Source organism: Myotis lucifugus, unplaced genomic scaffold, assembly GCF_000147115.1.
Source record: "Myotis lucifugus unplaced genomic scaffold, Myoluc2.0 scaffold_218, whole genome shotgun sequence".
Lineage (NCBI taxonomy): Eukaryota > Metazoa > Chordata > Mammalia > Chiroptera > Vespertilionidae > Myotis > Myotis lucifugus.
Genome location: NW_005871266.1, coordinates 630,670 through 643,858, shown reverse-complemented (window position 1 = coordinate 643,858; position 13,189 = coordinate 630,670). Strand labels below are relative to the sequence as shown.

General features: G+C 54.6%; 1 pseudogene; it reads right to left on the bottom strand.

Moving 5' to 3' along the window:
• Positions 1 to 2,721: 2,721 nt before the first annotated feature.
• On the bottom strand, positions 2,722 to 12,524 carry LOC106698711 (annotated as a pseudogene).
• Positions 12,525 to 13,189: the final 665 nt, after the last annotated feature.

The window sequence follows — 13,189 nt, the reverse complement described above, 5'->3', positions numbered from 1 at the left end:
TCCCAACCCCCCTGCATCAGTAGGGCTGTGAATTGGTGACAACCATCTTTGTGTGTAGCTGGCAGCAGATGCCCTTATCCTGTCTTCCTCTGATTGTGTGATTCACTGTGTTCAGCGAGGAACCAGGAACTAGTGGCTTTCTTGTGCTTTATAGACTTTCACACCGATGCTTAGGACAGGCCACTCATGAGGAGTTTAGGACACAATAGTGGGGTGGGATTAAATATGAAAAAAAATGTCCTTGCATAGGAGGCGTCCGTATCTCCCACGAACAGAGCCTCGGCAGCCTGCGCTGCCATCCACACAGCGCTGCCTCGCTGCCTGCCGCCCCATCCACCTACTTTTTTTTTTTTAATCCTCACCAGAGGTTATTTTTCCATTGATTGTTTTTAGAGAGAGTGGAAGAGAGAGGGAAAGCAGAGAGAAATATTGATGTGAGAGAAACACATCGATTGGTTACCTCCTGCACAAGCCCCTACCAGGGCCCGGGCTGGGGAGGAGCCTGCAACCAGAATCAAACCCAGGAGCCTTCGGTCTGCAGGCCGACGCTCTATCCACTGAGCCAAACCGGCCAGGGCCCCACCCACCCTCCTCATCGCCCCTGGGCTCCCCACTGCCCACTGCCTGGCACCCACTCTCGCCACACCTTCTCCTGGCCCTGGAGGACGAATGACAGCTCACAGCTTGGCCGGGACTGATGAGAACACTGTCCCTGTTCCCTGCAGCCCAGCCTTCTCAGAACCAGCTGGCTGTGACTCAGAAGGAAAGAGGAGAAACGAGGCCTGTTTCATGGGCAGCAGGGGTGGGGTGGGCGTTTAAAATCTGGGAAATAATGAGCTGTGAGTGACGCTTCCCTTGAGCCAGGCAGGTGGCAGCAGCCTCGATGGCCCCGATGAAGCCAAGAGGCCGAGGCAGGGCCAGGGGAGTGGCTTGGAGTATTAACCTGCTCAGACCGCTGTAACTAAGTCCCACAGACGGCGGCTTAAGCCAGACATTTACTGGCCCTCAAGGAGTTTTAGCCCCCGTAAGGTCACATCAAGCAATCAGCCAACACCGAGCCAGAGGGGCTCCGACCAGACACAAAAGAAGCCCCTGGTTGTGGCAGAACTGATCTCAAAGCGGAGCAGGCAGGCTCCGCGTCCCGGCTCTGGGTGCCGCAGCTGGGAGCCACATGCGGAGCCTCGAGCTCACGGAGGGGCCTGTTCACTTAGTCCCCAGGGATTCAGAGTTTGGCCTTTTTACATCAGGCAGAAGGAGAACGTGCCCGACCTCTCTGCAGGAATCCCGGGAGTTTCCACCGTGGGAAGTTGGAGTGTGGATCCCCAGCCCTTCCCCAGGTCTGCACACGGAGCAGGTCCCAGCAGGTGTGGCGGAGGGCCAGCGAGCAGTCTGTCCCTGGCTCGCTGTCTTGATCTCCCTCAGGGATCAGATGCTCGGTCATCACCACAGAGCCTCCTGGCGGCCCAGTCAAGGTGGCAAGCCAGGGACAGCGACAGCGTTTGCACGATGCTCTCAGCTGCCATAGGAAAGGCCCCACCCAGCCAGTCCCCTTGGAGCGATTCCCTCCTCCTAGCCCGGCTGGGCACCTCCCTGCCACCCAGCCCACCCCGCAGGCTCTGGACCAGGCCAAGAGGGTCCAGACCTTCCTGGCGGGACCTCATTCTTTCAGCCCACAGTGATCTCTGGAGGCCGACAGGAAAGAAGAAACAGGACAGGCAGGATCCTGGGAGGAGATAAGCCTTAAACAAGTAATTACTTGTCATTCTTTAATCACAAGGTGAGGCGTGCCCCAGAGGAAAGGGTGGGCGAGGAGAACCTGACAGCAGCCAACAGCATGCACTGGACGAGGCTGATCTGGCGGGAGGGGCGGGGCGGCGGCCCACAGCGGGTCTGGATGGCAGGTGCGTGGCCACATGCTAACACACCTGTGCAGGCTCCCGAGGAAGCTTCTGGCAGCCACACGAGACCCCTTCTCCTCCATCACACTGAGCAGCGGGGAGAGGCAATGACAGAAACATCCCCGTCCTGTAGGGGCCTAAACTTTTAAGTTCCTGGTTTATTAATGCTGTCGTGGAAACTGCCGATCACCGTAGGTAGGATGAAGTCACTGCACAGTTCGCTCCCCCCCTCCCGTCTGCTGCCCCGACACCGGCCTCCGCAGGCTTGACTCCTGCGTTCCATTCTCTGTGTTATTGAGGTCGTCGTCTTCTCACAGTCATTGCGAGTCTGTGTTGGGGTTCATATCTCTGTGTAATCCCAGGATTCATAAACCACGCCAAAGCCTGGCCACCACCAAAATGGGTCCTGAATCTAGACACAAAGTTGACGTTTGCTTGGTCTTGTACATTTAGCTAGTTTTTCCCGAATTTCTGTCTTAGGTACTGTTCCCTTCCCAGCGAGAAGGATTTGCTTCTCCTGAGGTTGGTCATGAACTTCCTGGTCCGGATAGTTACTGTGTCGCTCACGAGGGCGGGCGATCCAGGGGGCCCTAAACTTATAGATCGAGCATCCTGATCATGTGGTAACTTTTTTTTTTGACAGACAACTGTTTAGTTTTTATTTCATAATCATAAACTTAACTCTGCAATCCAGCTAGACTGGGAAGGGGAAGGGAAATTATGGAACCCAATAAACTGGCAAGAGCACAAAGATTATAGAACATTCCAAGCAAATCGGGGTGAAGGGGTGCTCTCCTGAGCTATAGAAGGAATGGTCTGGTGGTTAAGATAAAACACAAGTCAAATTTATTAGAGTTGCCCACAGTCAGCAATGGTGATCTTCTTGCTGGTCTTGCCATTCCTGCACCCAGAGCGCTCCATGGCTGTCACAATGTCCATGCCTTCTGTCACCTGGCGAAGACCACATGCTGGCCACCCACCCACTCAGGCTTGGTCGTGCAGATGGGAAACTGGGGACTGTTTGTGTTAGGTCCAGTGTTTGCCATGGACAGATGCCAGGACCTGTATGTTTCAGGATGAAGTTCTCATCCTCAAATTTTTCCCCATAGATGGACTCGCCGCCTGTGCCATTATGGCGTGTGACGTCACCACGCTGGCACATAAATCCTGGAATAATTCTGCGAAAGCAGGAACCTTTATAACCAAATCCTTTCTCCCCAGTGCTCAGAGCACGGAAGTTTTCTGCCGTCTTTGGAACTCTGTCTGCAAACAGCTCGAAGGAGACGTGGCCCAAGCGCTCGCCGTCGACGGTGATGTCGAAGAACACGGTGGGGTTCACCATGGCTGGTCACGGGCAGCTTCGGGGCAGCAGCATCTGCCCATGTGGTAACTTTTGAGCACGGTCCTCTCTGCAGTGGGTAGAAGTGGTCCCCAAAAGACATGTCTGTGTCCTGATCCCTGGGACCTGCAAATGCATCGTATTTAGGGTCTTTACAGACGGGATCAAATTAAGGGTGTCAAGATGAGAGTTCCTGGTTTTAGGGGGCCTTCGTTTGTGTTCTATAAAAAGAGGAGAGGATGCACACACACAGGAAGCCATGTGAAGACAGAAGCTGGAGAGAGGCAGCTTGCCCACGCCTTGATTTCGGACGTCTGGCCTCCAGGACTGCGAGAGAATCTATTTCTGTTGTTTTAAACCAAGGGAGGGGAACCTTTATTCTACCCAGGGCCATTTAGATATCTGTAACATCATTCGAGGGTCATACAAAATCATCAACTTAAAATTTAGGCTGCTATATTTGGCCAAACAGTTAATTAATTCACCCCTAATGCCTTGGCAGGGCCAGACCAAATGATTCTCGGGCCTTATATGGCCCACAGGCTGGACGTTCCCCACCCCTGTAAGGATCCAGTGTGTCTGTTACAGGAAACTACTCCTCTCTAATCTATGCATCTTTATGTATTTATACATGAAACACCCCACACATTAGTACTTGCTGAGACCACAGCGCAGCTGGCATGAAGCGGGAGGCACACAAGGAGAGGAAGATGAAGGTGAGACTTGGGGTCCCTGTGGGGCGGTGTTGGGGGTGGTGGATCAGGAGCAACAGGAGGGGTGATTGGTCTTGGCGTGTCGTATTTCTTAGGCGGGCGGTGGTACGGGGTGTCCATGTTATCTTATTACTATTTTTACTTCTGTTCTTTTGTATGAATGAACTATTTCATAGTAAAAGGTTTTCTAAAGGGCACGGGACTTGGGGGTCATGTTCTGCATGCTCTGGCCCGTGGCTCGGGTAGGTCTCTGAGCCTCACTGGTCACACAGGGGTAGGTCACAGTGCCACCTTATAGAAGGGGACCGTTGGCAGTGCCTGGCTGAGGTGGGCGTGCCTTGTCGGTCTTCAGGGTGGGACCCCAGCGGGGAGATGGCATCCAGACCCGTAACTGGTCTCTGTGGCCACTCAGATCCTTTCAGTGAGAGAGGAAAAGACTGGCTCTTTTTGTCTTTTAACTTAACCTGTTCACAATTTCTCTTACACCTTCTGGTGAATACCTAAATCCGGAGGGCCAGCCACACTGCTTTTGCCCAAAGCCCAGAATGCTCGCTGCACTCCTGTCTGCATCCCTGCTGGTGGCTGAGAGACTCCTTCTCACCACGATGACGACTCTGGACATGGAACGTGAGGGTGCTGCTGCGGCCCGCCCACAGGACCCTCCTTCCTCGCCGTGCTTTCTGGGTACGGTTCCAAGTCCTGGCCAGCATCTGCAGGATGGCGAAGGCGGCTGGGGCCGGGGAGGCTGTGGGACCTGTCCCTCCACCTCAGCACAGGAGAGGCCCTGCCGCTGGGAAAGCCCGCCCACAGCTCACATTCTTCCCTGGCGTCCAACACACTTGGAACAAAATCCACAGCTCACTCAGCTCCACGCCTACTGGCCTTCCTTGTGGCCTCAAACCTGCCAAGCTGGTTTCTGCCCCAGGGCCGTTGCACTAGCTGCCCCTCCTGCCCAGATCACTCTGGCCTGGCTCTTCACCTGGCTGACGTCTCTCAGTCACTGAGTTCTCACGCCATAAAGTCACCTCTTCCGGGAGGTCACCTGACCAGGCTTCCCCCTCCTCCTTCCCCTGCATGGGAGCTCCGACTCCGTGCCCTGCTCCTCACTGGCCTTGGTTCCCATGGGGAAGGGAGAAGCCAGGAGCCTCAGGCAGGAAGGCAATAAGCTTGGCCCTGGGAGGGAAGGAGGCAGATTGCCAGACTCCAGTTTCAGCTCCTTCAAGCCCACCGTGTTCTGCGAGGCCAGGTGCCGGTAACAGGGTGGGCAGGCGCCACCTCAGGCCCAGGGAGAGCAGGGCAGGCTTCCTGGAAGAAGCAACACTGAAGGAAGGACAGAGAGAATGAGATTCTGTTGGGTGAGGAGAGTGAGGGAAGAAGGTCCAGGTGGAGAGATGAGGCAGGACAAGAAAACTTGACTGCCCTGCGCTCCCTCTTCCCAAAGATCTGGGGGGAAGCTCGGATTGGCTCTGCCGGAGGGAAGGAAAACTCTACAAGAGGGAGAAGGGGGTTCCTCCCTACCAGCCTTCTCTGGGGCACCCTGAGGAAGCGGAGGGGCCCCCTTTTCCCACGGCCCGCAGCAGGCTCCTCCCACCCAGGGGTGCCAGCCAGCCCCAGGGCAGTGTGGGAGAGGGCAGAACGCTGTGGCTCCCACCACGGGCCATGCAGCAACCTGCCTGGGGATAACAAGCTTCAGTGCTGGTGAGAAAGCTAACAAAGGCCTCTAATAAACACTGAAAAAACAAAACAACACAACACAAACCAGACACCTCACCGCTGGCCGGTGAGCCAGAGAGTGCCAGAGTTTTCTCTGAACAAAGCCCGTCGGACAGGAGGTGGGGAGGGGAAGAGAAGCCGGCTGAGGACAGGGCCAAAGCCTGGAGGCAGGGGGCTCAATGCCGGAGGACACAGAGCCAGCGCAGCCACCCTGCGGTCTGGACCTGCACCTGCCCTTCCGACCCGGGTGCTCAGGCCCCTGGCCTGTCCTGTCCTCTCCCAGGCCCAAGGAGCCCCCAGAGCAGGTCCACAGGCCTGGCCAAGACAGTTTCCACAGTCCCCCTGAAAGCAGCCAATGACATTCCAGCACATTGGATGACAAGGGGCAGCGGTCAGTCCAACGCCATGTGCTCTGTGAGGCGCCGTGTCTCCATGGCCAGACCGCCGGCGTCTTATATGTGCGGCCTCGCTGTGGGGATGCAGAGTGAAGGGGACCAGCAGTGAGGAGAACAGGTGGCCCTTTTCCAACGCCGGGGACCTGGGACAGATCAAACACCCCACCCGGGCCAGGAGGCCAGGCCCCGGTCACCGTTCACTTCACAGGCGCACTGAGTGTCTGTGACACGTGGGCGCTGTCCTGGGGGCTGGCAGTGTCACGGGAACAAAATCAGGGGTGTGTCCCGAACCCTGAGGGGCTTCTGGTCCTATGAAGAGAAGTGACAGCACCAGCAAAGCTAACACCTAAAAAGGACCACTTAGGCCCTGGCCGCTTGTGAAGTTTATAAACCAAATCCTGGCAGTCTCGGTTTCCCCCAAGCAGCCCTGAATCCGCCCCTTCCCGCAGCCAGAGGCCAGCTCAGCTCCCCGTTTACTTGCTGTCACAGCACTTGACCCCGCTGACCCCATGCCCTCTGCGCTTCCAGCGGTGACCAACCCCCAGTTCCTTCTTAGGACTCCTCACCCCACCGTGACTCCTGAAGGCCCGTCCCGCACCCTCCTCTCCTCTGTCTGTACTTCCTGCTCAGGCTCTTCCTTTCCTGAGGTCCCCATGACTGTCTAGAAGCTGATGGCCCTGGACTGTGTTGAACTGGGTCCCCCCAAATCCATGTCCACCTGGAACCTCAGAATGCGAGCTTATTTGGAAGCAGGGTCTTTGCAGATGTGACAAGATAAGTTAAGATGAGGCCACCCCGGAGGAGGGCAGGCCCTAAACCCAATGACTTGTGTCCTTATAAGAGACCCCGGGAGGACACGGGGGGAGCCACGTGCCACGACGGGCAGAGATTGCAGATGCAGCCGCAGCTAAGCACACAACTGGTTGCCGAAAACCGAAAACCGCCAGGAGCTGGAAGAGGCTGGAAGGATTCTCCCCTGAACCTTTGGGAGAGCACGGCCCTGGTCACCCTGACTTAGGACTTCCGTCTCCAGGACTCTGAGAGCGTAACTTCTGTTGTGTTAAGGCTCCCAGCTTGCAGTCCTTTGTTGTGGCCACCTCAGGACACTCACACAGCCCCCCATCTGTATCCCATCGCGACCTGTGTTCTGAAGCTCACACCTGCTTCCCCACCTGCCTGCCAGATAACTCCTCCCATGACCTCTGTTCCCACTCTGGGACCCCCCAGCTCGGGAGGCACCGCTGGCTGCCCAGGCCAGAGCCTGCCCATCACCCAGACCCTTCCCTGCCCCTTGCCCGCCACCCAGTGACTCACCGGCCCTGAACTGTTCTTGGAGACAAGCAGACGTAACCAAATGCAACTCTGCAAGCTTGAGGGGACTTTCAAAACAAACAGGACCCAACGGTAGAAGGCGTTCCTGGAATCACGCGAACCTGAACGCAGGCCGGCAGCACCGGCGCTCCTGCTGGACTTGCGAGTGACACTGGTCTTGAGACGGAGCAAACAGTCCTATCCCAGGGGTGCAGCTGAGGACGCAGGGATGAAGCGTCCTCGTGTCTGCGACTCACTTTCAGATGGTTCAGAAGAGGGAACTCTACCTGTCCTGCTGCCCGTCTGGTGAGAGAAAACAGAGGGGAAGCGTGTTAGGGATCCTTGACTCCAGGTGGACACAATGTTCATTGACCTTCCTTCCACTTCTGAGCAGGGCGCAGGCTTTTAAAAAAATATATATGTTTTGCCCTAGCTGGTTTGGGTCAGCCTGCGGACTGAAGGGTCCCAGGTTCGATGCTGGTCAAGGGCACATGCCAGGGTTGCGGGCTTGATCCCCAGTAGGGGGCATGCAGGAGGCAGCTGATCAATGATTCTCTCTCATCATTGATGTTTCTATCTCTCTCTCTCTCTCCTTCTCCCTCTCCCTCTCCCTTCCGCTCTGAAATAAAAAAATATATAAAAACAAACAATGTTTCTTTTTTTAAAAAAAGATGGCCATAACATATGTTTAGATAGCAAGGTCTGTTTAAAATATATATATATATACACACACACACACACACACACACACACACACATACACACACTGAGTGGCCAGATTATTATGACCACCTGACGTTTGTAGGCAAATTAGCTATAATTTTGCGCTGAAGTTGCTAGAGGGCCAGATCATTATAAACGTCTGAATAGCACAACATACCTAAGTATTGTTGCTGATCAAGTTCATTCTATCATGTTGATGGTGTATCCCAATGGAGATGGCTTCTTCCAACAAGACAATGCGCCATGCCACGGTGTTTGTATTGTGCAGGAGTGGTTTCAAGAACACGAGGGAGACTTTACCTTGCTTAGGTGGCCCCCACAATCACCAGATCTCAATCCAATTGAGCATTTGTTGGACGAAATTAAAAGAGCCATCAGGCAGCTGGTTCCACAACCATCAAATCTCACAGAACTGGACAGTGCTATTCATCAGGCATGGTGTCAGATTCCTCACATCACCTTTCAACATCTCGTGGAGTCAATGCCAAGAAGAATCGCAGCAGTATTGAAGGCAAAAGGTGGCCCAACGAAGTACTGATGGGGTGGTCATAATAATCTGGCTGGTCATAATAATCTGGTCACTCAGATTATGTTTTTATTGATTTTGGGAAGAGAGGAAGAGAGAGGGAGAGAGAAACATTGATGAAAGAGAAACATTGATCGGCTGTCTCCTGCACACCCCCTACTGGGGATCAAGCCCGAAATCCAAGCATGTGCCCTGACCAGGACTCGAACCAGCGACCTCGTGGTGCATAGGAAGATGCCCAACCAACTGAGCCACACTGGCCAGGGCACGGTGAAGTCTTAATAATAAAAAGTTGGGGGTGGATTCTTTTGATCTCAGCCTATTCTCCAGACCCCAGGGCCTGTGCTCTGCCCCAGACTGCCACCACCCTGCACTCTTGCTGGGGTCACCTCTGCTCCAGCCTTCCCTGCACATCACTGCTCACCCCCACTGACCATCCACTCCAACTCGGCCACATAGCAGCCAGACTTCTCCCCCAAAACCAGACCCTTGTCCTGCCCTGCCTGCCTGAAGCCCTCTAAGCCTGTGCTTGGGTCAAAGTTCAGATTCCTTCCTCGGCCTACAAGGTCCTCTGCTACCTCTCCAGGCCCACACTACTCTTAACCTCAAGTTCAACACCCCACCTGCGCTCCTTCCACTTCCCTTTTCACCCCCTCTCCTGTCCTCACCTGGCTGCTCTACCTGCAGGTCTCAACTGAGATGCCTCTTTTCTGCAAGTCCTGTGCCTGCACCATGTGCTCTACGGAGCACATTTACCCTACATACCTATTAAAGCTCGATGCTGTACAGTCAACTCCTTCTGATGGCATCTCTCCCCCACCTGACAGTTATCTCCATGATGGGAAGGGCTGGGAGTGTATTGTCATTATCTCCTACCCACCTGGCAGAGGACCTGGCACATTGTGGGCATGCAATAAATGATGAGTGGATGACTCTGTTGGGGCTGGACGTATGGATGGATGGATAAATGGATGGATGAATGGATAAATGAATGGATGGATGAATGGGTGTGTGGATGGATAGACAAATGGATGGATGGATGGATGGATAGATGGTTGATGAAAGGATGGATGGGTGTTAGAAGAATGGATTAATGGATGGATGGATGATGAATAGACAGATAGATCGGTGGATGGATAGATGATGAATGGCTTGATAGATGGATGGGTGGATGATGGATGGATGAATGGGTGTGTGGATGGATAGACAAATGGATGGATGGATGGATGGATGGATAGATGGTTGATGAAAGGATGGATGGGTGTGTAGAAGAGTGGATTAATGGATGGATGGATGATGAATAGACAGATCGGTGGATGGATAGATGATGGATGGCTTGATAGATGAATGGGTGGATGATGGATGGATGATGGATAGGTGGGTGGATGGATGATATAGTGCAAACAAAGGTGCCCTGAGGAGGTGGGGGTCAGGTTTAGCTGAAGGAGGCTATTAGAGGAGTTGAGAGGATAGCAGTGTGGTGACAGCTGCAACTTAAAGAGCTTTCCCTCTTTGCTGGTCCCAGACTTGGCACTTTATTTGTGTCACCTCCCTGCATCCTCATGGTAGCCCTTGGCGTGAGCTATCGTCCCCTTGCCTAAGTCTTGTTTCATTGGTAATTAATACTTTAATAAAAATTTAAATAAGTAACACTTGCTTGACACGGCATTTAAAGGGTCCCACTGCGGAGACCCAGACTGTTGTAGGCACAGTAGGAGCTCAATAAAACGCACTGACTTGAATATTTAACATGTGAAGAAACAGCAGCTCAGAGAGGGTGGGAGCTTGCCCAGCATCTCACCGTCAGCCACGTCACGGTGTGCAAGCAGGTTCCTCTCACTGCAGACCAGCCCTCTCCGCGAGGAGGAGGAGGAGTGGGGTGCGGAGGGCTGAGCTGAAAGGTGGGGGGTGTAGACAAAGGCTCAGAGGCAGGAAAGGCATGGCACGTCCTGGGGACAGAGAGGAGGGTCGTGTCAGGAAATACGGTGAAGCTGGAGTTGGCATCAAGGCCTTGAGATCCAGCTGAGGAGGCGGTGGTGACCGGCCAGGCACAGGAAAAGGGCAGATGTCATCTTTTTGGAGCTTGGAAGGCAGGAGGCCAGGACAAGATGAAAAAGCTGATGTTGCAGGTTGGGGTGAAGACAGTGTGCCACACAGAACCAAGCCAGACCCACTCTCAAAGCCTCAGCCTGGAGGTCTGCCCTGTTCCCACCTGCCTGTCCTCACCGCCGCCTGCCTCATGGAAAGAACATGATCCCCTGGGCCGCTCTCCTGGCTGAGCACAGGGGCCCTGGGGACAGGAATGGAGGTGCTTCCAGGCCCGCAGAGGCGGTGCTCCGGGGGCTGCCTGCCTGCCTGCGGGTGTGCACCGCCAGAGGACTCGAGGTAGCGGTGAGGTAAGGGACTTGGCACCAGATAGCACTGAGTCACATGGTGAGAAAGCTGTTCCCCTTTCAATTACCCATCAATCCTGAGCAAACTGAGATTCAGTCTCCTGGTTACTCAGGCTAATGACTAAGTTTTCTGTTTGTTTTAAAGACAACAAGAGCAGCCCTGTGGTTCAGAGCCTTGAAGGGCAGCTGAATCTGTCAATGGTTTCTGAATATTATTTTTTCACTGCAAGTCATTGTTACGGTCACCTTCTACTGACTCCCAAGTTATACTTTGTTTCAGTTTGTAGTAGGTTGGTGCTAAGTGTCTGAAATCCCCAAATCACGTGGCTTCAATGAGAGAGCATGTCTTTCACCAAAGGCAAGGCTGGTAGAGGCTCCGCGATCTAGGCTCCTTCCACCTTGTTGCTTTACCCCTCGTGGTCCAAGACACCTGCCGGTGCTCCAGCTACCACGCTTGCATTCCAGCCAAAGGAAGGAAGGAGATGCTGACGTGCACAGCTCCCTCCCTTTAAGGATCCTTCTAGGAAGTTCCAAATGGCACTTCTTCTCAAATGGCCACGCCTGGCTGCAAGGGAGGTTGGGAAGCAGCCTGGATTCTGGGCAGCCATCCACTCATCTAAAAATCAGGGATCTCAGGGAAAGCAAGAAGGTGTGAACAGGTACTGGGGAAACTAGCGAGTCTGCCACGCCCCGCTTTTCTCTCCTGATGGAGACATCAAGTTTTTTTATTTTAATTTCAAGTGAGGAGAGAGTGTCGCTTTAAAGAAAAAGCTAAGTAAATAAAGAAACAGGTGGCCCCTGGCTGGCCTGGAGCTCGGTGAAGTTCAGGAAGCATGCTGTGAATACAGAAACACAAAAGATAATCGAAGGGCCAGATGGATCAGGGTCAAGTTTCATTTTTAGGATATCGCAGGCCCCTGTGGACAGCGGCCTGGAGCAGGACAGATCAGAGGCAGGAGCCAGAAGAGGGGCAGAAGGGGCTGAGCCAGGCCCTGGAGCTGGGAGGAGCGCAGGGATGTCTAACCAGGAAAGCCAACCAGGCCTGGCGAGGAGGGACATGTGGGCATCCGCATCTGTTTGTTTGCTTTGGGAGCAGGAGTGGGGTGGGGTGGGGCTGCCATGGGGTTTAAGAATAAGAAAGATTTGGAGCACAGGTGGTGAAGTTAAGATGGGATAGGTCAGAGGTCTCTAGGTCAGAGGCTGCTGAGAGGACGGAGGGGTCTGCTAAGCCAAGCCCACAGGCCATCCTGAACAAGCATGTGGACAAAGCACCGATGAGGGCAGTGCATGGGGCGAGGGCTCACATCCTGGCAGTGCTGACGCTGCCTGCATTGTCTCCCTGCACCCCCACAGCGCAGCAAACCTGTCACCTCTGTCCCCGTTGGACAGCAAGAGGAAGCTGCTCCCTTTGGTCTCGGGCGTGTCAACAGCAGAGCAGATCCACACGGGGTCCGAAGCTTCCCAAACTGGGGCCCTGGTGCCCAGAACCGTGCCTGGCCCGGGCAGGGTGGTCCTGGAGAATGAGCGAATGAATGAATGAGCGAATGAATGGGAGGGCCATCCTCCTGCCTCTGTGCGCAAACATTCTCTAGCAAGCAGGAGTCTCGGGGAACCATGCCACCCCTTCCCCTGGCCGGCAGCTCCTGGTGGGGAACACTCGATTTTCCCAAAATAAAAGGGTGTGGGGACCGGAAGTGTGGCTCCCTGGGCTCCTCCCTGACTGCTCTGGGCGGGAAGCCAGCCCACGCGGTTATTTCCAGCACCCGCCCTGCTTTCAGCGGAGTATTTCTGGAGTGCACACAGCCTTATTTTAGTTTTATGTTAGGGGTTGCTCCGCGCTGGGCAGACGCCTGGCCATGCATGCTGCCGGTGACTGCCTGGCTGTGGTGACTGGGACAACCTTCCGTGGGAGCCCAGGACAGCATGTGGGCTGGGATGGGCTCCCACGGAAGGTTGTCCCAGTCACCACAGCCAGGCAGTCACCGGCAGCATGCATGGCCAGGCGTCTGCCCAGCGCGGAGCAACCCCAAACATAAAACTAAAATAAGGGCTGTGTGCACTCCAGAAATACTCCGCTGAAAGCAGGGCGGGTGCTGGAAATAACCGCGTGGGGCTGGCTTCCCGCCCAGAGCAGGTCAGGGAGGAGCTCAGGGAGCCACACTCCGGTCCCCACACCCC